The sequence below is a fragment of the Saimiri boliviensis genome, chromosome 1 (assembly GCF_048565385.1).
Source record: "Saimiri boliviensis isolate mSaiBol1 chromosome 1, mSaiBol1.pri, whole genome shotgun sequence".
In the NCBI taxonomy this organism is placed as follows: Eukaryota; Metazoa; Chordata; class Mammalia; order Primates; family Cebidae; genus Saimiri; species Saimiri boliviensis.
The window spans coordinates 74,340,918-74,366,700 of NC_133449.1; the positions used below are offsets into that span (position 1 = coordinate 74,340,918).

Genomic DNA, 25,783 nt, shown 5'->3' on the forward strand with positions numbered 1-25,783 from the left:
TAGATACACTTGTGGCAGTGTGATTTGCCGCCTTCTTCCCCATCACCTATATCTGGCATTTCTCCCCATGCTCTCTCTCCCCAACTTCCCATCCCCCACTGTCCCTCCCCTATTTTCCCCCAAGAGACCCAAGTGTGTAGTGCTCCCCTCCCTGTGTCCATGTGTTCTCATTGTTCAACACCCATCTATGAGTGAGAACATGCAGTGTTTGATTTTCTACTCTTGTGTCAGTTTGCTGAGAATGATGGTTTCCAGGTTCATCCATGTCCCTACAAAGGACACGAACTCATCATTTTTGATGGCTGCATAGTATTCCATGGTGTATATGTGCCACATTTTCCCTGTCCAGTCTATCATTGATGGGCATTTGGGTTGGTTCCAGGGCTTTGCTATTGTAAACAGTACTGCAATGAACATTCGTGTGCACGTGACCTTATAGTAGAACGATCTATAATAATTTGGATATATACCCGGTAATGGGCTTGCTGGATCAAATGGAATTTCTATGTCTAGGTCCTTGAGGAGTCGTCACACTGTCTTCCACAATGGTTGAACTAATCTATACTCCCACCAATAGTATAAAAGTGTTCCTATTTCTCCACATCCTCTCCAGCATCTGTTGTCTCCAGATTTTTTTTTTTTTTTTTTTTTTTTTGAGACAGAGTTTCGTTCTTGTTACCCAGGCTGGAGTGCAATGGCGCGATCTCGGCTCACCGCAACCTCCGCCTCCTGGGTTCAAGCAATTCTCCTGCCTCAGCCTCCTGAGTAGCTGGGATTACAGGCGCGTGCCACCACGCCCATCTAATTTTTGTATTTTTAGTAGAGACGGGGTTTCATCATGTTGACCAGGATGGTCTCGATCTCTTGACCTCGTGATTCACCCGCCTCGGCCTCCCAAAGTGCTGGGATTACAGGCTTGAGCCACCGCGCCCGGCCTCTCTCCAGATTTTTTAATAATTGCAATTCTGACTGGCGTGAGATGGTATCTCAATGTAGTTTTTATTTGCATTTCTCTGATGACCAGTGATGATGAGCATTTTTTCATATGTTTGTTGGGCTCATATATGACTTCTTTTGTAAAGTATCTGTTCATATCCTTTGCCCACTTTTGAATGGGCTCGTTTGTTTTTTCTTGTAGATCTGTTTTAGTTCTTTGTAAATTCTGGATATCAGCCCTTTGTCAGATAAGTAAACTGCAAAAATTTTTTCCCATTCTGTTGGTTGCCAATTCACTCTAATGACTGTTTCTTTTGCCGTGCAGAAGCTGTGGAGTTTGATTAGGTCCCATTTGTCTATTTTGGCTTTTGTTGCCAATGCTTTTGGTGTTTTGGTCATGAAGTCCTTGCCTACACCTATGTCCTGAATGGTTTTGCCTAGATTTTCTTCTAGGGTTTTTATGGTGTTACGTCTTACTTTTGTCTTTAATCCATCTGGAGTTAATTTTAGTGTCAGATGTCAGGAAGGGGTCCAGTTTCTGCTTTCTGCACATGGCTAGCCAGTTTTCCCAACACCATTTATTAAACAGGGAGTCCTTTCCCCATTGGCTGTTTTTGTTAGTTTTGTCAAAGATCAGATGGTTGTAGATACATTGTGTTGCCTCAGAGGCCTCTGTTCTGTTCCATTGGTCTGTATCTCTGTTTTGGTACCAGTACCATGCTGTTTTGATTACTGTAGCCTTGTAGTAAAGGCTACATTACTGTTTTGCTCTGAGTTCATATTAAGGGTTCTGAGTTATCTATTTCTGCATACTTCATGCATAAAATATCTCCTTTTACCATTTTTCACTTACATTTTATTTGTTAGAAGGAACAGGAATGAATGTCACCCTCCTTTATCCATTTTGCTGATCAGAGGAGCTAATTTAAGGCTAAGGCTCTCCCAAGCATGGCTCTCATCTTTCTGCTTCAGTGAGTATAGTATCCCACAATGTTTTTGTAGGTATGGTTCCTTGGTGAGCTGGGTTAGACGTAGGATCTGAGAAGCATGGCTGTCAAATTTTAGGAGATTGTATTGGTACAGTTGGCCTTGAGGACCATGGGAGCAAGAACCTGCATCAGTCTAGCAAAGGGAAAATTTTTAGTAAGTTTTATATGCATGAGGAAAAGCTTTCAATTCACAGGCACATTTCACAATACTTAAAAAAAAAAAATCTGAGCTCCTTATCTCACTATAAAGCCCAGCTCTCAGGATGAGTAATAGGAACCTATCGCAAGAAACTAGAGGGGCTGGAAGAGCAAGACTTTGTAGACCATTGTTCCATTTTTTGCCAAGGAGGTGTCATATTCTTGTGTACCTTCAGCCTCTGTGGAATACACCATGGTCCATGAATACTTGAATGTTTCTAGGTGGATCTGAGCTCTACTTGACATCATGGCACCAAGGAAATCACTTGGATTTTTTTTTTAAATGTCCTATAGAGAGAAACAAATTATATAAACTGTATCTCAACTAGAGAGAAGGTGAAAAATAAAATGTTCAGGTAGATTATCACAGGGTGGATAAGAAAATGCATCATAATATAAGCCTGATGCTGTAGAACAAAGGATAATAGACACTATCAAAAGATTTGATTGCATACCTTTACAGTTTAAATGGGAAGCCTGGACTAGTTTTCAATTTGGATAGAAGCCCTCCATTTTCATGTATTTCTCTCTTAGTTTCTTACTCTTTCTCTCCCTCCTCTCTCTCTCTCTCTCTCTCTCTCTCACACACACACACTCACACACACACACACACACACACACACACACACACTACTCACACACTTTAACACTTAGGACTACTACTCTAAGCCAAATTGTATTTGGCTCTCCCCTGGCTTTCAACACTGGAGGTTGGCAAGTTGGATAACTGGTATACTTAACCGCCAGGGAATTCTGTAATCCATGGCCGTGGCACCCTGCTGCTAGAAAAGGAATAGGATTGGCTCTCCCAAGTGTAGATAATGGATCATAAAGTCTTTGGAAAGGCCTTAGGGTACTTTTCTGTTCTGCCTGAGTTTCTCTTTCTCCCTCCAGCTTACTTTATGAATTCTTAGTTTTAACTATGTAAAGTCAATGTTGACACTAGTAATTCATGTGAATAGTGTATCACTTATGCCTGATTACCATGTAGAATTGCAATAATGACTTGTAATCATAAGGTACATTATTAAATAAGGGTCAAGTCAATATTTTAAATTTAATATAATATGGTAATTTATCATTCACAGATGTACATTTAAAGAAGTTATTGCTTAACACTGTTATGGGAACATTAATTTTAAAAATCTAGTAACTATTTATTGAGAAAACTATAGAAGCATACCTTTCCATATACACAGCTTTTAAAATATGATTCTGGGTGAAGAACAGGAAAAAGAGCCTAGTGTGCCTGCTACTCTGTTTTCCTCAGGAAGCCAAAGGAGTAGAGGGAAGGGAAGATACACTATTACTGCTTTTGGCCATGTAGAGGCCACCTACCATTCTCATTTTTGTCTGTTAATTTTGGCATTGAAATACATTCTAGATATTTAAAAGTTAGTCTTTTTGAAATAACAGAATCAGTTTGAACACATTTGAAATGAGTATTTCAGTGTACATTTAGAATATTTAAAATAGATTACAATTAAAATCCGTAATTTTAATATATTCCAAACTTAATAGTTTATAAATCCTTTATAAGTCAAACAAAGTTAAACTTTTATAAGTTAAAGATAACAAAGTTTAGATGATTGATGTAGTGTGGCAGTATCATGGTTGTGATGGTATGGGTTTTTGTTTTGTTTTAAATGCTGAAAAAACTTTATTAAATTTGTGGAATTATTGAGTAAACACTAGGTGGTGCAATTGTGCAAGGACCATATAATGAAGTATGCATTTTTTGAAAAAAAGGTGTTAGGATGAAATTATGGTTCGAATAAACTCTTTGGAAACAAGAATTCTCAAAATACTAAAATAGAATGAATGAATCTTGCTTTGCTATTAATTGGACCGGGATTTAAATGGGGACCTATCTTGTAATTTACACTAGAAGTCTCAAGCTGTTGGTATGTTGTTTATATTGCATTTTAAGCTCAACTAACCATACCACCCTCCTCAACGTACAAACAAAGTACATAACATATAAAAGAAAATATGATGACAAAAAAAGATCCAATTTGGTTTTCTGTAAAATTTAAATATTGACTTGCTTTCTGACTACAATTAAAGAGGTTTACCTTCTACTATTTCAAATTATTCTAAAATGCCCTAGGATTTGAGTACTTTTCTGTAATATTATATCTCATCGAGTAATTGTTGATCAGTTAAAACTTGAAAAGTGGCTTTCCTTTTGGCATATGTGTCTTCTTTTATTCACTAAAAAACCCTTGCATTCCTATGTAAGTTCAAGTCATTAAATTATTAAATTGAAGAGTCACTTTCTGAGATGAGAAAGAATTATTGTTTCATTTATATGTTGAGATAAAAAAATTATATGGATAATAATTTAAAGCCTTGAGTCTTAATTCTGAGAGGTTTCATTTTTCCTTTTAAGTTTTTTTTCCAGTTTGAGATAAAATACTTTTGGAGAATTTAAGAGAAAAGTCATCTATGTGTTCCCATGATTTTGTGAATAATATTTCTGTTAAATTTGTATTTAAATATTTTTCAATATTTTTGAAGTACAAAATGAGGCTGTGTTACCATTTCAAAGCATTCAGTGGTAATCACAGAAAATCAAGATCAATTTAAGTACTTCAGAAGGCTATTATAACTCACAATTACACAAACTGTATGTATATTTGTATATGTTGTTTTTCTGTGAATAGGACAATGCTTTCTCAGATACAGAGTCATACAAAACTGATTTTTATGTTTCACTAATGTAGTGAAACAATATAGGATATAAATTATTTTCTTTTAAAACATTTTCCAGTTACAAAAAACCATACAAAAATTATATCATTTTTGGAACTCTAGATTAACATTTTATGAAATGTTTTCCCTATAATGTTATACTACTTCAAGACTACCACCTTCAGTATTTTTCTTCTGAGTATTTGAAATTTTTATTTTGAGGTAATATCATTTCATTGCTATGAATTAATTATTACACATTTATTTCAAAATATGTTCAAGTTTCCTTACATCAGACTAATTACATTTTTACTAGTAATTAGCAGAGGAGGTTTGAAGGGAAGAGTTGTTTTCCTTCTGTTTGTGAAACAGATGTATATGTGCACAGACTCACGGACACACTTATGCATCAGAGACTGCTTGGGATTACTCTTAAGTCCAGGCAGCTGGGCCATTGCTCATGGCTTATTTGATGATATATATATTCATTTAAAATTTATTTTAAGTCTCCTTCGAAACTTTTGGAATGAAACATATAATTAATATTTTATTTAAAAAATACATATTTAGTATTTGAGTAATGCAAGCCAGTTTTAGAAAAAATGTTAGAGAAATAATTTGTGGAATTGAAAAATCACTATTTTTATAGTAGTTGGCAGCCTTTATAAAGTGACTTGCTGCTTTGCAAGTATATCTATTATTGCAGTTGCCACCATTTAATGGCACCCATGGTAGCTACATTAGCCAGGGGGCTGAATAGCCATGAAAATGGGAGTAACCTCTAACCTCAGAAATCGTTCTTTTAAAAGAGGATTGAAACATTGGTGATAGGAAATTTGAATTGCTTTTGCAGCTGCGGTGTTTGTTCTGTGAATACTTAATTTAGTTTAGAGCTATACTTTCTCTTCCAAATCTGTCAGTCTTTCAGAAGCATCAAATTCACTTCAGGAAGAAGAAAAAAATGCTTCCTTCCCAGGCCTGTATTATTGAATGCAGTATTCAGGCTTCAAATAGTTTCATTTAGGTAATACATATAGTCTCAAGAATGGGACTCAGACATTTGACACACTCTGTTAAATATATAGCTTATTCAAACCCGGTCCAAGATATTGCTGTGCAATCACTTATTTTGGATAATCCTTTTAATGATTATAACTCAACTTCGTAGCTATGTAGAGAACTGATAGAGAGTGTGCGTGTATGTACAAATTAATATATAAATATGTATATGTGTATATATACATTATGTTTAGACTTTATAAAAAATTTAGAGTTTTTATACATGTGCAAATTATTTTGATATTTGAAAGATAAACTATGTATAAACTGTGAAGTTTTATGTTTGGTGCATAGAGTTACACATAGAATACTCATTAAGGTAATGGGATTGCTATGGCTAATTCTCACATGCTGACTGAAAATTTAGCTCAAAGAGATTTGAAAGTGATATCAAAAAAAGCAAGTTGGTCTGTGGTCTTATTAGTTTGATGTTACTAACTAGTCAGTATGCCGCTGGCTTATATGACTCTTATATCCTTACCTTTAACATTAAATAATGCATTTATTGATCAGAGAAGGGAGAAATAAGGGCAGAAACCCAGCATTTGCTGGTTTAATAACAAATGGACAAAATTGAAACATTTGCTTTATATTTCAATATTTGCTATTCTACTCTTATAACAATAAATGGTTTTGAGAAAACAAGAATGTTATAGTCGAAAAACCAGTATTTATGAGAGTAATCTGAAATATACTTTTTCAGCATTACACAATTAAGAATAATGTGAAATGAAAAACCATGTATGATTGTAACTTATTTTTATTATACACGATTGCATTATAACTCTTGATAGTAACAAATTATTTGTTTGCATGTAGTTTTGAAAAACCTCAAAGTATACTGAAACCCATTTGGTTTAAAATGCTTATTAGGCTGGGCATGGTGGCTCACGCCTGTAATCTCAGAACTTTGGGAGGCCAAAGTGGTTAGATCATTTGAGGCCAGGAGTTTGAGACTAGCCTGACCAACATGGCAAACTCCATCTCTACTGAAAACACAAAAATTAGCTAGGTGAGAGGCCAGCTACTTGAGAGGCTGAGGCAGGAGAATCACATGAACCCGGGAGGCAAGTGTGTAGTGAACTAAGATCATGCTTCTGCACTTCAGCCTGGGCCACAGAGGGAGACTCTACCTCGAAAACAAACAAACAAGCAAGCAAACAAAACACCAACCTGGGAAACATGTCAAAACCCCATCTCTACCCAGAAAAATTAGCCAGGTATGGTGGTGTGCACCTGTAGTCCCAGCTCCTTAGGAGGCTGAGGAGGGAGGATCACTTGAGTCTGACTGGTTGTGGCTGCAGTGAACCAAGATCACCCCATTGTACTTCAGCCTGGGCAACAGAGTAAGACTCTCATAAAACAAAACAAAAAAACATTAAATCAAAATGAGTCCAATTAAAAACTGAAATATATAATTTAATCATGTTTTAATTAGAAAAATATACAACATAGTTCTAGTTTGCTACTTTTTGCATTTCATATTTAACATAAGCAGTTATATACAGAGACATGATTATAAGCACATATGCTATAAAACAATTTCATATATTTTCTGGCCCATTATTAGTATTATGTTTTAAAGTTTAGGGTGCTTTTTGGTGAACATAGAGTCTGTTCCTTAGACAACCATAAGGGGGGTGTTCTATGTCAACAAGCTTCTCTCGTTACTCTCCTTATCCCACAATAAAAGGAGGTCTTTATACCAACAGGCTTCTCTATTTGAACAGTGTGTACGTAATTATCTACTCTGATGGTGAACATTTTGTGTAATGAATTTTCAGAATTCCATAACTCTTAATTCATTCAAATAATTGTTTGTACTAATTGTTTATCCTCTGACTTTATAGGAGTTTAGTAATAAAAGTAAAAGAGAAATATTCTGATGTTTTAAAAGAATATTGAGGTCAAATAAGTAATTGTCTATTGTTTATAAAAATAATTAGTAAATTAAGTACTATTTCTAATATGGAAACCTTGTTTTTATCTTGAATGTACTTATGCATACCATCTTTAAGTCACCTTTAAATAGTGATACAGAAAAGTTTCTATATAGTTAATAAAAGTATTGATTTTAAAATTTAATTCTCAAGAGACTATTCATTACATAGCTCTTGGAACGTAACCTTTTAATGGAATATCCTGCTTTTATTTAACATTCCAATGAGAATGGTGAAATTATTAAGTACTAAACAATGCAAAACATGTCCTAAATAACTCAAGAAATGACTAATTATTATTTACTCATCCATCTATCTATAAATAAATGGCAATACTTAATAGAATTACTCGTTCACATTTTCTGATTATCTGTAGATAATAGAATAGTTTAACTACTGGAAAGAAATATACTACTAAAAATTAATTTGATACATAAAGTTTTACCTGAGTTTTAAAATATTATATATATATTTTTGAGACAGAGTCTTGCTATATCACCCACACTGGAGTACGGTGGTGCAATCTGAGTTTACTGCAACCTCCTCCTCCCAAGTTAAAACAGTTCTCGTTCCTCAGCCTCCCAAGTAGCTGGGATTACAGGCATGCACCACCATGCCTAGCTAAGTCTTGTGATTTTACTAGAGACAGGGTTACATCAGCCAGGCAATTTTCAAACTCCTGGCCTTAAGTGATACCCGCCTTGGCCTCCCAAAGTGCTGGGATCACAGGCATAAGTTGATTTTTCTTCTTCTTCTTCTTCTTTCTTCTTTCTTCTTTCTTCTTTCTTCTTTCTTCTTTCTTCTTTCTTCTTTCTTCTTTCTTCTTTCTTCTTTCTTCTTTCTTCTTTCTTCTTTCTTCTTTCTTCTTTCTTCTTTCTTCTTTCTTCTTTCTTCTTTCTTCTTCTTCTTCTTCTTCTTCTTCTTCTTCTTCTTCTTCTTCTTCTTCTTCCTCCTCCTCCTCCTTCCTCCTCCTCCTTCCTCCTCCTCCTCCTTCCTCCTCCTCCTCCTTCCTCCTCTTCCTCCTTCCTCCTCCTCCTTCCTCCTCCTCCTTCCTCCTCCTCCTTCCTTCTTCCTCCTTCCTTCTTCCTCCTTCCTTCTTCCTCCTTCCTTCTTCCTCCTTCCTTCTTCCTCCTTCCTTCTTCCTCCTTCCTTCTTCCTCTTCTTTCTTCTTCTTCTTCTTTTCTTTCTTCTTCCTTTTTTTAAAAAAAAAAAAAAACTCATTTGTGAAATAGACCTTATTCAGTGCAATCGGTTTAGTCTAACTACTTGTTACAGAAGCATTGGCAATTCAAAATAATTTCTGTTTGCTTTCACCTTGTAATATCTGTACAGTTTTTACTTCAAATGAAAAAGAGGCTTTAGATATAAAAAGCCAGACTGTGATGAGATAATGCAGTTTTTCACATAAATGTAAATTATGGGTTAATTGTTTTAGAAAATACAAGTTTTTAAAAACTAATGTAATTGCATATTTGGGGAAAGTTTCACTTTTCATCAAATACTATTTTTGATAAAATATGTTTCCTATAAATATTTTAGCAACCAATATTTAAACATTCTTTAATGGTATGTTAAAAGCCTGGGAGACTTGTTCAAGAATTGCAAAGGAGAAAATTGAGAAAAGTCTGAGAAATAGACACCAGCTGTGAATTTTAATGACTGGTATTATATTGTTTTGAAAATATTTTCACTAACCACGTAGTTATTTTGCAAGTCACCTTACATGATTTTTCAGAAGAGAATAAAAGTTACTGATTTCTGTTGATAGGATTCTGACTCTCAGAGCTATTATACAATGAAATTCTATCAGGCTAGTTTTATCTTTTCTGCTACTTTATTACTTTGAAAAATATAAATCTTTATAACCGCTGAGTTCTTGTCAGTTTGAAAGTATATATGCTTTAAAAATATTTTCCTTGAATGATACGTGAATGACTGTTTTTAAAGGAGGTGTTGACACAAGCGATTTAGATGGTTAATATTAAGCTGTAAAGAAAATACACAGGGTGATGCAATATATTTAAAGCAGATTTATGTTAGGATATGCTAAAATTGTTAGGATATGGAAATTATCTTTATAGCTGGGCAACTGTACTTGTATGAATTTCCCTCCCATCGAATGCATGAAACAATTTGTCAAAGGCAAATTTTTTGTTATAAAGTGATAGCTTCAAATATTTTGAAATTATGAAAGTGCTAAACTCAAGTAGATTTCAGTATTCTAATTCTGTGGGATATTCACATTTCTCAGTGTTTCTTCTTTTTTATACACTAACATATTAATGAATTCATGTATAGTAAGTCAATTTTTAGTATCTTTGGGATTCTGTACATCTAATTGTGTAATTTTACATATTATTTTTAATATTTCTGATAGTAGTTTATAAATACTTGATTAGATACAGTTGAAGGATTGATTATTTTTTATTTGTTTAAAGGCAGGGATTTGACTTTACTCTTGAGATCCCGTTCTCAGCATTATGAATATACTTTTCTATTGTACATCATGTTTTTTGAAGTTTAAGATTTATTTTGACCTATCTGAAATTAAAAAAAAAAAAATCCTCGAAACTTTTTTTTTTAGAACATATTATATGATGATTGCAAATTTATCTGATTCGGATTTTGCCATGGGGGACGTATGTTCTTGTTCGGCAGAGATGATGTTCATTCGTTCATTCATTCATCAGACAACATATATTTATAGAACATTGGCTATGTTGAAGAACCTGTATCTAAAATAGTAAGTTACCTGTTATGGTTCAAGTTGCTTACAGTTTTGTAAGCCAAAACTTTTCTCCAGATAGCTTTCCCCAACAGCAGGCTCCACAAGGATTCTATTAAATGGCCAAACCCAATTTCACCGTAAGTACTTTCAGAATACCTTGTGCTTTCCTCAATCATAACATCATCTTACACACTTAGATTTTAACTACCTATTTACTTGTTTGTCTCCTCAAGTTGCTTACAAAACTGTAAGGGGAGCCTGATGTTGGGGAAAGCTCCCTGGAGAAAAGTTTTGGCTAATCTGAGGCCTAGCGTATATAATCATTAAGTCAGGTGAAGGGTTGGAAGTGAGAAGGAAGTAGGGATAGGTAAGTGCAATTTCAGATGAAACGATATGTAAAAAGGCTAGGGAACATGGTATGACTCACAGGACCCTAAGACTTTAGTGTTCAGAGGTGAGGCTAGAACTGTGAGTAAGAATCATTTCATGCATGGTCTTGTGTATCATCATGAACCAGAATTTCATCCTTGGTGCAGTAAGTAGTCATTAAGGCTTTTCAGAGAAGTAACAATTGTTTTTTTAGAAAAATTTCCCTGGCAACAATGTGGAGAATGGATTGAAAAGACCCAAATTAGAGGTAGGGATACAAAATGAGAACTTTCTGAGTTATTACTTGAGAGGCAATAGCAGCATAAACTGTGATAGTAGCAGTAGGGATGAAGAAAACTAGATGAATTTGTGAAATATTTAACTAGGAATAGCAACGGAGTTGATTTACTAGATGTGGAGGTTTGTGGAAGAAACAGTAGTGAAGGTGGCACAAGTTTTTGGCAAAGATAACTAGGTGGTTGGTGCTTCCATTCAGTGTGATTGGAAGGAACTGCAGAAGGAGTCTGAAAGCAAAAAATGTGAATTCAGCTTTAGAAATGGTGGGCCGGGCTCGGTGGCTCAGGCTTGTAATTTCAGCATTACTGGAGGTTAAGGTGGGCGGATTGCTTGAGGCTAAGTTTGAGACCAGCCTGGCCAACATGGTGAAATCCACCTCCATTAAAAATACAAAAAAATTAACTGGGTGTGGTGGTGCATGTCCATAGTCCCAGCTATTCGGGAGGCTGAGGCACAAGAATCATTTGAACTCAGGAGGCAAAGGTTGAAGTGAGCCAAGGCACTCACGCCATGGCACTCTAGGCTGGGCAACAGAGCAAAAAAAAAAAAAAAAAAAGCATTAACAATCTGAGATTTTACCATGTTTTCAGACTAACAAGTTGGCCTGTGAGTTGCATGGATCCTGTTAGAAAACATGACGTTGGGTCAGAGATGAAGGACAGTTTATTACTCATGGTAACAGAGTAGCTGAGGTATCAACATTTTTGCACTGGCTCTCTGAACCTTAATCCCCTTAGGGTGACATGAAGGAGGGACAGATGACACATGTACATATAGTGGATTGCATTATAGGAAAGGAGCTACAAGCTTAAGAAACACACGTTTTCTATACTGAATATAAAGCATACCTGCCCTTTGCTCCATTAGAGACACTAGCTTGATTTTCTAAGGCTACTTGCTATCTTTGAACAAATAGTCAAGAACAAAGCAGTATGTTGCTTGCAGAAATGTGGGAGACCTCTATAATTATTGTCCAGCACCTGAAACATCGTTTTTATCCTTATCTCACTCATATTCTAAAAAATAAAAATTATTTCTTTCATGGGTGACACAAGTTGATGTGGAAACCTTGTTTCATTGACTGTGTGTTCTCTTACCTAATCTCCATTCATTGAATATTTATTGAATACTTTGATACATTGGGAAATATTATAGAGCAAATTTATGTGGCATTCATTCTAGTTTGGGTACTCAGATGTGTAAGCAAAGAAATAATCAAGATAATGTTAGACTAGGATAAGCTCAATAATGTTAAAACCAAAACAGAATGATGTGACAAAAAACTGGGGTGGAAATATGGGGGTTATCGGAGAAGACTTTTAGGAAGAAATAACATTTGCATGGAGAACAGACTCATGAGAAGCAGCCAGCCATGTAAAAACCACAGGGAAGACATATCTGCATAAAAGAACATCCAATACAAAGGCCGTGAAGCAGAAATCAGCTTGATATTTTTTGAGGAATAGAAAGCACAAGTTTCTGAAGGAACATCAGCTAAGGGGGAAAGTGTTGAAAGATGAATTTGGAAAGATAGGTCATGGCAAGAAGCTTGACTTTTATTCTGATATCTTTAACCTTTGTTACTCCTCCGTATCTTTCCTCTTAATTAACAAATATTTTAGGCCTTTTCCCTTTAAACAATTCTTTTTCAAACAGTTGCCATGGCTTCTCCTTTTTTCTCCAAATATTTTAAAATAGAAGAGAGTGAAAAGATAAACATAATAGTGTTGGACAACAAGAAATAATGCCATGAAAAATTGTGAGGAATTCCTTAGAGACAGAAGCAGAAGGCTGGAAAACAAGTACTCAAAATGACAAACAAGAAAAAACAACTGTGCATGAAAGTAGAGCCTCAAAAACTTGAAGTCTTTGTTGTAGGGATCTGTGCCTTAAATAGAAAGTCCGGTATGTTTTTTTCCCCCAATTCCTCCTCTCTTCTCAAGATATGAGCATGCATGGGAGATCACATGTGTGTTTGTGTGTGCGTGCGCGCGCACACACACACACACACACACACACACAGAGTAACAACAGCAAGCAACAGAAGTATTTGTTCTTTCCTGAAGTTCAAATGCTGTACTTTCCCAGGTAAGCCACTTACCTGGGAAAGGCTTCTGTGCGGCGGTTGCTGCCTGAGGAAAGAGCAGAACGTGAAGTAACTTGGGACTTCCCTTTGTTGCAGACATAGATGGGAGGAAAAAATGAAAAGGAAAGGCAGCCCTGCCTAGGAGGAGAATACATTAATGTACTCCACTGTACTTTATCAGTGTAAAGCTCTTCTTTTTTTTGCCAGTTAGGGTGCCTGGGCCCACACAGCTTAATGTGGCCACAGCAACTAACATAATGGCAGTCAGCCCCCCCACTTTTTTTTTTTCTTTTTTTTTGAGACGGAATTTCGCCCTTGTTACCCAGGCTGGCGTGCAATGGCGCAATCTTGGCTCACCGCAACCTCCGCCTCCTGGGTTCAGGCAATTCTTCTGCCTCAGTCTCCTGAGTAGCTGGGATTACAGGCATGCGCCACCATGCCCAGCTAATGTTTTGTATTTTTAGTAGAGACGGGGTTTCACCATGTTGACCAGGATGGTCTCGATCTGTTGACCTCGTGATGCACCTGCCTCGGCCTCCCAAAGTGCTGGGATTACAGGCTTCAGCCACCGCACCCGGCCCAGCCCTTTTCTTTAGGAGAGAGACCAGATGGAGGAAACTGTGTGTACTCATCAACTTAGATCTTCAATTATAAATTTAAATGATAGGCCAGGGTCATCAGATACTTAAGAAAACCAGTAGCTGGAAAAAGAAGAGCCAAGATGGACAACAGGTTTGGATGAAACATTGAATTTAAAGAAGAGGACATAAAATATATTTTAATAATTCCATAGGCTAATAAAATAATAATAGATCACTATCCAAAAGAAGCAATAAGAGAGACTTTTTGTTTTTTTTTTAGTTTTTAGTTTTTAAAATTTTATTTTAGGTTCAGTAGTACATGTGGAGGTTTGTTATATAGGTAAATTACATGTCACAGGTGTTTGGGGTACAGGTTATTTTGTCACCCAGGGAGTAAGTATAGTACCCAACAGATAGTTTTTCTGTCCTCACCCTCCTCCCACCCTTTACCCTCAAGTAGGTTCTGGGTCTGTTGTTCCCTTCTTTGTGTCCATATGTACTCAGTGTTTAGATCCTACTCATAAGCAAGAATATGTGGTATTTTGTTTTCTTTTCCTATGTTAGTTTGCTTAGGATAACGACCTCCAACTCCACCCATGTTGCTGCAAAGGACACAACCTTATTCTTTTTTAGGGCTGAGCAGTATTCCACTGTGTATCTATGCCACATTTTCTTTATCCACTCTACTGCTGATAAACTTTTAGGTTGATTCTGTGTCTTTACTATTGCGAATAATGCTGTGATGGACATATGCATGCAGGTGTCTTTGTGGTAGAATAACTTATCTTTCTTTGGGTATATACCCAATTTTGGGATTGCTAGGTTTAATGATAATTCTGTTCTAAGGTCTTTGAGAAATCATTATCTCCCATTGTGTAGGTTGTCTGTTTATTATGTGGTTAGTTTATGTTGCTGTGCAGAAGTTCTTGAGTTGAATTAGATCCCATTTGTTAACTTTTGCTTTCATTGCATTACTTTTGGCATCTTTATCATGAAATCTTTGCAAAATCCTGTGTCCAGAATGAGATTTCGTAGGTTATCTTTCATGGTTTTCATAGTTTTAGGTTTTACATTTAAATCTTTAATCCAACTTGAGTTGATTTTTGTATGTGGTGAAAAGAAGGGGACAAGTTTCAGTCTTCTGCACATGGCCAGCCAGTTATCCCAACACCTTTATTCAATAGGGAGTCCTTTCCCCACTGCTTGTTTTTGTTGACCTTGTCAAAGACCACAGAGTTATGGGTGTGTGGCTTTATTTCTGGGTTCTCTGTTCTGTTCCATTGGTCTCTCTGTTTTTGTACTAGTACCATGCTGTTTTGGTTATTTTCGCCTTGTATTATAGTTGGAGTTCAGGTAGTGCAATGCTTCTGGTTTTGTTCTGTTTGCTTAGGATTCCTTGGCTATTCTTTTTTGGTTCCATATGAATTTTAGAATAGCTTTTCCTAGTTCTGTTAAAAAAAATATCATTGGTAGTTTGACAGGAATAGCACTGAATCTGTACATTGCTTATGGGCAGTATGGCCATTTTAACAATATTTCCTATCCGTGAGCATGGAATATTTTTTCATTTGTTTGTGTCATCTCTGATTTCTTTGAGAAGTGTTTTGCAATTCTCACTGTGAAGATGTTCCACCTCTCTGGTTAGCTTTATTCCTAGGTATTTTATTCTTTTTGTGGCTATTGTGAATGGAATTGCATTTTTGATTTGGCTCTCATGTTGGATATTGTTAGAATATGGGACTGCTACTGATTTTTGTACATTGCTTTTGTATCCTGAAACTTGTCCAAGTTGTTTATCAGATCAAGGAGCTTTTGGGCAGAGGCCATACAGTTTTCTAGGTATATCATATGCCAACAGGAATAGTTTGACTTCCTCTCTTCCTATTTGGTTGCATTTTATTTCTTTCTCTTGTCTGATTTTTCTGGCTGTGACTTTTATTACTATGTTTAACAGGAGTGGTGAGAGAGGGCATCCTTGTCTCCTTCTGGTTTTAAGGAGAATGCTTCCGGCTTTTGCCCAATCACTATGATGCTGGCTGTGGGTTTGTCATAAATGACCCTTTTTATTGTGAGGTATGTTCTTTTGATGCCTAGTTTGTTAAGGGTTTTTAACATGAAGATATGTTGAATTTTATGGAAAGCATTTTGTGCATCTATTGAGATCATCATGTGGTTTCCGTTGTTAGCTATTTATGTGATGAATCACATTTAGTGATTTACATACGTTGAACCAACCTTGCATCTCAGAGACAATGCCTACTTGATTGTGGTGGATTAGCTTTACGATGTGCTGCTTGATTTTGTATGCTAGTATTTTGTTGAGGATTTTTGTGTCTATGTTCTTCAAGAATATTGGCCTGAAGTTTCCTTTTTTTGTGTGTCTTTGCCAGGTGTTGGTATCAGGATGATGCTGACCTCATAGAATGGTTAAGGAAGAATCCCATCTCAGTTTTTGGAGAAATTTGAGTAGGAATGGTACTATCCCTTCTTTGTACATCTAGTGGAATTTAGCAGTGACTCTGTTTGGTCTAGGGTCTTTTCTGGTAGGTAGGCTTTTTTTTCACTTATTCAGTTTTGGAAATTCTTAATGGTCTTTTCAGGGATTCAATTTCTTCCTGGTTCAGCTTTGGGAGGTTGTATGTTCCCAGTAATTTACTCATTTCTTGTAGGCTTCCTACCTGTGTTCATAACAGTCTCTGAGTGTTTTTGGTATTTCTTCGGGGCAAATGGTAACATCCCCATTGTCATTCATGATTGTGTTTATTTAGATCTTCTCTCTTTTTCTTTATTAGTCTAGCTAGTGGTCTATGTATCTTACTAATTTTTTCAAGGAACCAGCTCCTGGATTCATTGATTGTGTGTGTGTGTGTGTGTGTGTGTGTGTGTGTGTGTGTGTGAATTTCCTTTAGTTCAGCTCTGATTTTGGTTATTTCTTGTCTTCCGCTAGCTTTGGGATTTGTTTGCTCTTGTTTCTCTAGTTCCTCTGGGTGTGATGTTAGGTTGTTAATTTGAGATCTTTTAAACTTTTTGATGTGGGTGATTAGTTCTATAAACTTCCCATTTAGCATGTTCTCACTCCTAGGTGGAAGTTGAACAGTGAGAACACATGGACACAGGGAGGGGAACATCAGATACTGGGTCCTGTCAGGGAGTTGGGGGGCTAGGGGAGGGATAGCATTAGGAGAAATACCTAATGTAAATGACGGGTTGATGGGTGCAGCAAACCACCCTGGCATGTGTATACGTATGTAACAAACCTGCACATTCTGCACGTGTCCCAAAACTTAAAGTATAAAAAAAAAAAAAAAAAAAAACCACTCTGGCTGTGTCCCCAAGATTTTGGTATGTTGTATCTTTGTTCTCATTAGTTTCAAAGACTTCCCTCATTTCTGCCTTAATTTCACTGTTTACTAAGAAGTCATTCAGGAACAGATTGTTTAATTTCCGTGTAATTGTGTGGTTTCGAGTGATTTTCTTAGCAATAATTTCTGTTTTTATTTCATTGTGGCCCAAGAGTGTGGTTGCTATAATTTTGCTGTTTTTGAATTTACTGAGGACTGTTTTATGGCCAGTTGGGTGGTCAGTTTCAGAGTATGTGCTATGTGCAGATGAGAGGAATGAATTTTTTCTTAATTTTGGGTGGAGAGTTCTGTAGATGTCTATTAGGTCCATTTGGTCCAGTGTTGAGTGCAGGTCCTAAATAGCTTTGTTAGTTTTCTGCCTTGATGATCTGTCAGTGGGGTGTTGAGGTATCCTAATATTATTGTGTGAGTATCTAAGTCTCTTTGTAGATCTCTAAGAACTTGCTTTATGAATCTGGGTGCTCCTGTATGGGGTGTGTATTTAGCCTTTTATGATTCTGTAATGCCCTTCTTTGTCTTTTTTGATTTTTGTTGGTTTAAAGTTTGTTTTGTCTGAAATTAGAATAGCAACCGCCTGCTTTCTTCAGTTGTCCATTTGCTTGGTAGCTTTTTCTCCATCCCTTTACTTTGAGCCTGTGGGTCTCATTGTACGTGAGACAAGTCTCTTGAAGACATCAGCGTGTCATTGGATTTTGCTTCTTTATCCAACATGCCACTCTTTACCTTTTCATTAGGGTATTTAGCATATTTACATTCAAGGTTGGTATAGATATATAAATTTGATTCTGTCATGTTGTTAGCTGATTATTATGCAGATGTGTTTGTGTGGTTGCCTAATAGTATCACTGGTCTGTGTGCTTCAATGTGGTTTTGTTGTGGCTGGTGACAGTCTTTCCTTTCCATGTTTAGCACCCCCTTCAGGATCTCTTGTAAGGCAGGTCTGGGTGTAACAAATTTTAAAATCCCTTAGCATTTGCTTGTCTGAAAAGGATCTTATTTGTCCTTTGAGTATGAAACTTAGTTTGGCTGGATATAAAATTCTTGATAGAAAATTCTTTTTTTTTTTTTAATTATTATTTTTTTAACCAGGCTCTCACTTTATTGCCCAGGCTGTAGTGCAGTGGTACAATCATGCAGGATCACATGCAGCCTTGACCTCCCTGGGCTCATGTGATCCTCCCACCTCAGCCTTCTGAGTAGCTGGACAGGTGTATCCTACCATACGTATCTAATTATTGTGTTTTTTTGTAGAGATAGGATTTTGCCATGTTGCCCAGGCTGGTCTCAAACCCCTGTTCTAAAGCAATCCACCCACTTTGGCCTCCCAAAGTGCTGGGATTACAAGCATGAGCTACCACACCTGGCTGGAAATTCTTTTCTTTAAAAATGCTTAATGTAGGCATCCAGTCTCTTCCGGCTTGTAGGGCCTTTGCTGACAGATCTGCAGTTAGCCTTAATGGGTTCCCTTTCTAGGTGACCTACTCCTTCTCTCTAGCTGCCTTAAACATTTTTTTCTTTCATTTTGACCTTGGAGGACCTGATTATTCCTTGTCTTGGGGATGATCTTCTTGTGTAGTGCATTTCTTGAATTTGATTGTTGGCCTCTCTAGACAGATTGGGGAAATTTTCATGGATGATATCCTGATACATGTTTACCAAGTTGCTAGGTTTCTCTTTCTCCCTTTCAGAGATGCCAGTGAGTTGTAGATTTGGTCTTTTTACATAATCCCATATTTCTTGGAGGGTTTGTTCATTCTTTTTAATCACTTTTTTCTTTGTTTTTGTCTGACTGAGTTATTTTGGAGAACCAGTCTTCAAACTCTGAGATTCCTTCCTCAGCTTGGTTGATTCTTGTGTTAATATTTGTGATTTAATTATGAAATTCCTGTAGTGTATTTTTCAGCTCTAGCAGATCAGTTTGGTCTTTCTTACAATGACCATTTCACCTATCAGCTCCTGTATTGTTTTATTGTAATCTTTATATTTCTTGGATTGGGTTTTGACTTTCTCCTGAATGTTGGTGATCTTTGTTCCTATTCATACTCTGAATTCTGTATCTGTCGTTTTAGACAGTTCAGCTTGGTTAAAAACCATTGCTGGGGAACTAGTACAGTGATTTGGAGGTAAGAAGACCCTGATTTTTTTTTTTTGAGTTGCCAGAGTTTTTGTGCTGATTCTTTCTCATCTTTGTGGGCTGATGTTTTTTCAATCTTTGAAGTTGCGGCTCTTTTGATTTTTTTTTTTTTTTTAATCCTCCTTAATGTCCTTGGGGATTTGTCTTGTTTAAGGTGGGTTCAGTTGACTTCTGGATAATTTTTAGGGTCCAAGGCTTAGCTCCTGACTCCTGGGCTGCATGCTCTAACTCTGGGGAGCTGGTATCAGGCTCCCAGCTTTGTTCTCACACCTTGAGGTTAGGAAACTTGTGTGCTGGAGGGGCTGAGGTGTTTTGTGCTGGAGGCACTGAGGAGTGGCTAATGGTAATGCCAGCCAAAGCTCTTCATTGGGCAGTGGCAGTGGGATCCATGCTTGTTTGCATTTGCTGGCCACATGGCAGAGTATACTCTCATAGGCTGTGGCAGGGCACTGGCAGGTGCAAGAGTGCCAGCCTTGCTCTGGGCATTTGCAACAGTGGTGGTATTGGCATAGGGGTGGGGCACTGGTAGGTGTGGGGCTGGTGCTCTCCATGCCCATGTTCATTCATGCAGGTTGCAGTGGCTTTGCAGGGTAGAGGGCAGGGTTACTGGTGTGTAGGTTTACAGTAATGGTCCTGTTGGTATAGGGGCAGGGTGCTATTGGAAAAAAGGCTGGTGGTGTGTTTGTGCATGAACATGCTGGTGCAATGATGGTGCAGTTTAGGGGCTGGGGCCACTGGTCTCCTGGTGTGTCTTCAGGTTGGCCAATAGCAGCATGGAAGTGGGTGGCAGGATGTGTACATGCTGATAGCAGTGGTACAGTGGGGTGCATGTGCACCATGCACTGGCAGTGAGTGGGAGATGAGGTTTGCCCATATGCACATGCACCAGCAAAGTGATATGGGGGTGGCCATGGGCAAAGGAAAGTCTGTGGTGGGAGGTGGTCATGGGCAGGTTGGTGTGCATTTGTGTGGGCTGCTCTGCTGGAGTGCTCTAATGGTCAGATCCAGTTCACCCCTGCAAGAGCTATGGTGTAACCCCACGTGGTACCCTAGCTGGACATCTGAGGCTGCACTGCAAGCAGGCATGGTAAGGCTGGGGCCCCAGGAGAGGCCAGGTGAAGGGAGTGCTCAGATTGGACTGGCCCTGTCTCATGGGCAAGACTGTCCTGCACTGTTCAGGTCTGACAGTTTTCCTGCGGCTAACGTCCTAGGGGTGCCTGGCGAGCATTGGGGTTATGGGCATCTGTGGCTATGCTCAGATGCTCCCCACACCAAACCCTGTGGGCTCCCCACTGGCTTTAGTTCTGCCCCTACCACTCACCTAAGCAGCTTTCCCTGCCAGCTCAAGTTTCTGTGGAGGTGGTGGGGCTCCTGCTACCAGAATTCCAGAGGTCCTTGGTGAGAGCAGATGGCTTCTCACCTGCTCCACTCACCCCATCTCCAGGAGTCATTGGGAACCAGGAACAAGTCCTGGTGTTGGTAGCCCTGTGCAGTGTTCCCAGCTTCCTTCCCCTTCAGCCCAGGATTTGTGTCTTCTTTCTGTCCACTCCCAATGCCTTCCCTCTGAATATCAGAAAGAGGTCTTTGAAATTAAAAATACTGGTGGCTCATACCTGTATTTCAGCACTTTGGGAGGCTGAGGTGGGTAAATCACCTGAGGTCAGGAGTTTGAGAACTGCTTGGCCAACATAATAAAACCCCATCTCTACTAAAAATATAAAATTAGCTGGGTGCAGTAGCACATGCCTGTAGTCCCAGCTATTTAGGAGGCTGAGACAGGATAATCCCTTGAACTCAGGAGGTGGAGGCTGCAGTCAGCTGAGATTGCACCACTTTATCCCAGCCTGGGTAAGACAGAGTGAGACTCCATCTCAAAGAAAAGAAAAAAACCAAAATTAATGCTCTCTCTGTGTGTGTGTACATAGAGATAGAGTAAAACAATGTAACAGATCTAGCTACCAACTAAAATAGTAATATGACATAAAAATCAAATATTTACAGATTTAAAGCTAAAAGAAAATGTGACAGGGAAGTTGAGACATAGAAAGTACATCCTATATATGCAATACAACTAGAATTTAAGAAATAAAGGATGGCTCCATGCATCTAACCTCTGGCTTTAGGGAACAATTTGTGTTAGTGGTTGGAATGGGGCCCTGGACCTTGCTTCAACCAGTCTCTACTTGTACAAGTTTTATATATTGGAGTCATATATAATGTTTTATTATAGGAAAAAGTGTTCTGCCAGAGAAAAAGAGTTTGAAAACTATTAGTCTATGGGATACATTTTAGACTTACTGCATTTTATCCTAGGTCTAGGTTTTTTTTTTTTGAGACGGAGTTTCACTCTTGTTACCCAGGCTGGAGTGCAGTGGCGCGATCTCGGCTCACCGCAACCTCCGCCTCCTGGGTTCAGGCAATTCTCCTGCCTCAGCCTCCTGAGTAGTTGGGATTACAGGCATGCACCACCATGCCCAGCTAATTTTTTGTATTTTTAGTAGAGACGTGTTTTCACCATGTTGACCAGGATGGTCTCTATCTGTTGACCTCGTGATTCACCCGCCTCGGCCTCCCTAAGTGCTGGGATTACAGGCTTGAGCCACCGTGCCCGGCCCTATCCTAGGTTCTTTATAATTTCAACCCAATCTGCCTTTCTTGGGGGAATAGAGAGATTATGTAGAAGAGATAGAGGCAATCTCACATGGGTATATAAGCCAGTATAAGAACTTTGAGACACAGGCAATGAGAATCTTTTGAAGGGGCTTAGACAAAGAAAATGATCTAATTCATATATTTAAAATATATTTTTAAATATTATACATAATATATGAACATTTAAAAATAGTGTTATATTTTGACGGGAAACGGGTTATAGGGACTCAGAAGTCAAAATGGAAGTCTAGTCAGAAGGCTACTGAAGTGCTCTAGGCAAGATAAGATGAGGGCATAAACTAGAGTGGTAATAGTAGAGATGAAAAAATAGATTTAGGATGGTGTATTTTAGAAAAGAAGAGCCAATAAGGGAAAAGAGGACATGAAGTGGTGGCAGATATTGAGATGTACTTGAAAAGGTTTTTATTTTTCTTTTTTTCTCTTTCTCTTCTTCCTCCCACGTTCTTCCCTACCTCCCTGTTTATCTCCCTGTCCCCATCCCCCTTAATAAAAGAGTGGTCATTTGTATGTAGTTAGCATGTACTCCATGTTGCTGGGAAAGGAAAAAGTTTGTGATAAGAGTGGGAAGGTGGCTCACATTTAAAATGCATTACTCATATTTTTAAAAAATATCAGAACTTGAAAAAAAGTATTATCCTCACAGTTTCTGTGTGTAAGATATTTGAGAATGGACCAGGTAGGCTATTGTGGGTCAAGATTTCTTATGAGGTGGCAATCATCTGAAGGCTTACCTGGAGTTGGTGGATTTCCATTCAAGATGGCTCATTCACATGGCTGACAGAGACGTGGTGGTCACTGGCAAGAGTCCAGCTTCTGCTCCTCTTCGCATAGGCTTCCACATAGGCTGTTTGAGTGCCTTCACAACACAGTGGCTGGCTACCCCTCTCACTCTGGTCAGAGGTGATAGGCATCTGTGAATGAAGGCTCTGAGCCTCACAGAGGGCTGTAGCAGCTCCATTTTGAGGCAAAGCAGTCAGAACTTTAAAAATAAAAGTAGGTAGAAGAAATAAGACTCATATTTAATAAACCATTAGTATGACTAAACAATAATCTATTGTATATTTCAAAATAGTAGAGAATAATTTGAGTGTTCTCAGCATAAAGAAAAGATAAATTTTGAGGGTGATGGGCATTCCATTTACTACCCTGACTTGATTATTACACATTAATGAATATATTGAAATATCACATGTAACCCGAAATATGTCTATTATGTATCAATAAAAAATTGTTCTAAATACCTTACATTAAAGGAAGAATGTAGTGACAAAATGATGGGCTTTAGAATTAGACAGATTTGTGCTAAAAATTTAGCTCCATCACTTTTCTACTTTATAAAATAAGGAAATACTACCTCAATGGTGATTATAAAACTTTTTTTTTTTTTTGAGATGGAGTCTGGCTTTGTCACCCAGGCTGGAGTGCAATAGCATGATCTTGGCCCACTGCAACTTCTGCCTCCAGGGTTCAAGCCAGTCTCCTGCCTCTGCCTCTCAGAGCTGGGATTACAGGCATGCACCACCATGCCCAGCTATTTTTTGTATTTTTGGTATAGACGAAGTTTTGTCATGTAGACCAGGCTGGTCTTGAACTCCTGGTCTCAAGTGATCCACGTGCCTTGGCCTCCCAAAGTGCTGGGATTATAGGCATGAGCCACTGTGCCCAGCAGTGATTATAAAATCTAAATGAGAAAGTGCACATAAAGCACTCAGCATGTAGTAGGCACTCTATAAATAATTGAAGAGAAGTTTCTTCTTGATCAAGCAGAAAATGAGTAACATTAAAACTTTTGGAGATTTTCCAAATTTGCCAATTTAGAAACAAATAAATGCAATCTCTAAAGGCAAGTTGCGATTTTCCTAGCATAATCTGTTACAGGTATTGATTGACTTAAACGACCTATGCAACTTACGACTATTCGACTTTACGACCACAATCGCTAGCCACTACTGCTCTGCGTCTGGCAGCACAAACGTTGCCCAGCTGGGCATATGACGGTGCAGACCAGCTTCTGGCAGCACTACCATCTCTGCATGCACCATTTCAACTGTACATATAGCCTACTCAACTTACGACCAAATCGTGTTACGACTGTTCAGCGGTCCCGACCGTGGTCTTAAGTCGAGCACTACCTGTATTTAAATTATAACTAGGAAGTTAGCAACACCTCACACAAATCTAGTTTTCATTTTAGGAATTGGCCATTTATCTGTAACAGTATTAAACCTTTTATTGAGCATCTTTAATGGAAAGTACTTGTGAGTGTGCCACATATTGGATAACGTGCAAGTCACACTATAAAGTTTATATTTGAAATAACTAAATCATGTTCAGATATCAATTTTGCAAATTAGGTACTTTACATAAGTATAAATTAGAATGTTCATCAAAAGAGAATGTATGGTTATCAGTGCTTGTGCCACATCTACCACACACTCATATGTATTAAGCTTTACCAGAAGAAATTAATACTCCTCTGGTATAGCTTACTATAAAGCTTTTGATGTACAACTATATTAAAACATTTTATAGTTAAAATATGTACATCTAATTTTCATTAGAAAATAACTGACATGCAGTATTTATTACCTGTTGAAAAAATGGCAAACCCTTCTTTGAATACCTGGGCACCTTCTCGTTGGCTGGCACCAACTGAAAATTTACAGACACACAACTGCAGTCTGAGTTGGCACCAAAATCAATTATGATGCTGTGTTATTCGCAGTCCTGGCCCTGTCTAATTTCTCTTGAAAGGAGATCCTATGGGAAGAGAGGTTGCAAATACACGAGTGGTAAGAATAATTCGTAGTTCATGTCTATTCTGTCTTAAAATATAAATCCTCTCTTTGTCTTGAGAATCCTCTAGCTTCCACTCTCTCTCTCCACCTCTATGGCTTCAATTGCAGGGTTGGCTCCTAAACCCATATTTTCATTCCAGATCAAACTCCTGAACTCTATATCTGTATTTAGGTGTTTAACGTCTATCAAGAGCTATAACTTAGCTTGCCGTTCTACAAAGCATGTAACTGCTAAATAATAAATGCTAACTGTGAGCAGCCCAGAAGTTTTATACCTATTTTTAAATGCCAGGTGACATCATGGAATGTTGCAAAACCAAAGTGCTGAATTATCCTGGAAAAAATCCTAGTTGCACTTCTAACAGAAAATACTCTTTCATTGAAAGTGCCTGTCAGGGTAATATGATTAGCTGTATCAATGGTGCAAACCGTGTAGTTAAAGACTATCAATTTGAAGTAAGAAAAAAGGATGCTTACCAAGACATTAAAGGTATTAGCACAGGAGAGGGCAAAGCACCTAGGATGAGGCATTTACTCAGTGTTTACTGCTATTCCCATCTGCAGATGTGTTCTGAGTGAACTTGGTAGGAGGTGGGTCACTTTAAAAAATAGCCCACATATATAGTATACAAAGTCAAAGAATTTTATAAGGCTCATAACAAGCAAAAGCATTCATCTTGCCCAGCTCTCTCCAGAGGCAACTCATTTCAATTTTTAAATTATTTCTTCTGGTATTTGCTTCCACGTTTATAAACAATGTGCATGTACTTATTTCATCATTTAAAAAATTTTAATTTTTAATCTATTCTTACTTTGAAAAAAGAGAATTTAACTCTGTAGGAACTGATCATTTCTCTGTAATAGTATTAAACCTTTTATTGAGCACCTTTAAATGCAAGGGGTGATCCTTTTCCTCACCCATCGTAAGAGTTACAGCGA

At 37.8% G+C, this 25,783-nt stretch overlaps 1 protein-coding gene and 1 pseudogene across 7 annotated transcripts in view; both read left to right on the plus strand.

Annotated features, from left to right (window-relative positions):
* Window positions 1-25,783, plus strand: part of WDPCP (WD repeat containing planar cell polarity effector) — a 785,671-nt gene that overhangs the window by 297,880 nt on the left and 462,008 nt on the right. The gene's annotated exons all lie outside the window — the stretch shown is intronic.
* Window positions 17,063-22,216, plus strand: LOC141584552 (uncharacterized; annotated as a pseudogene).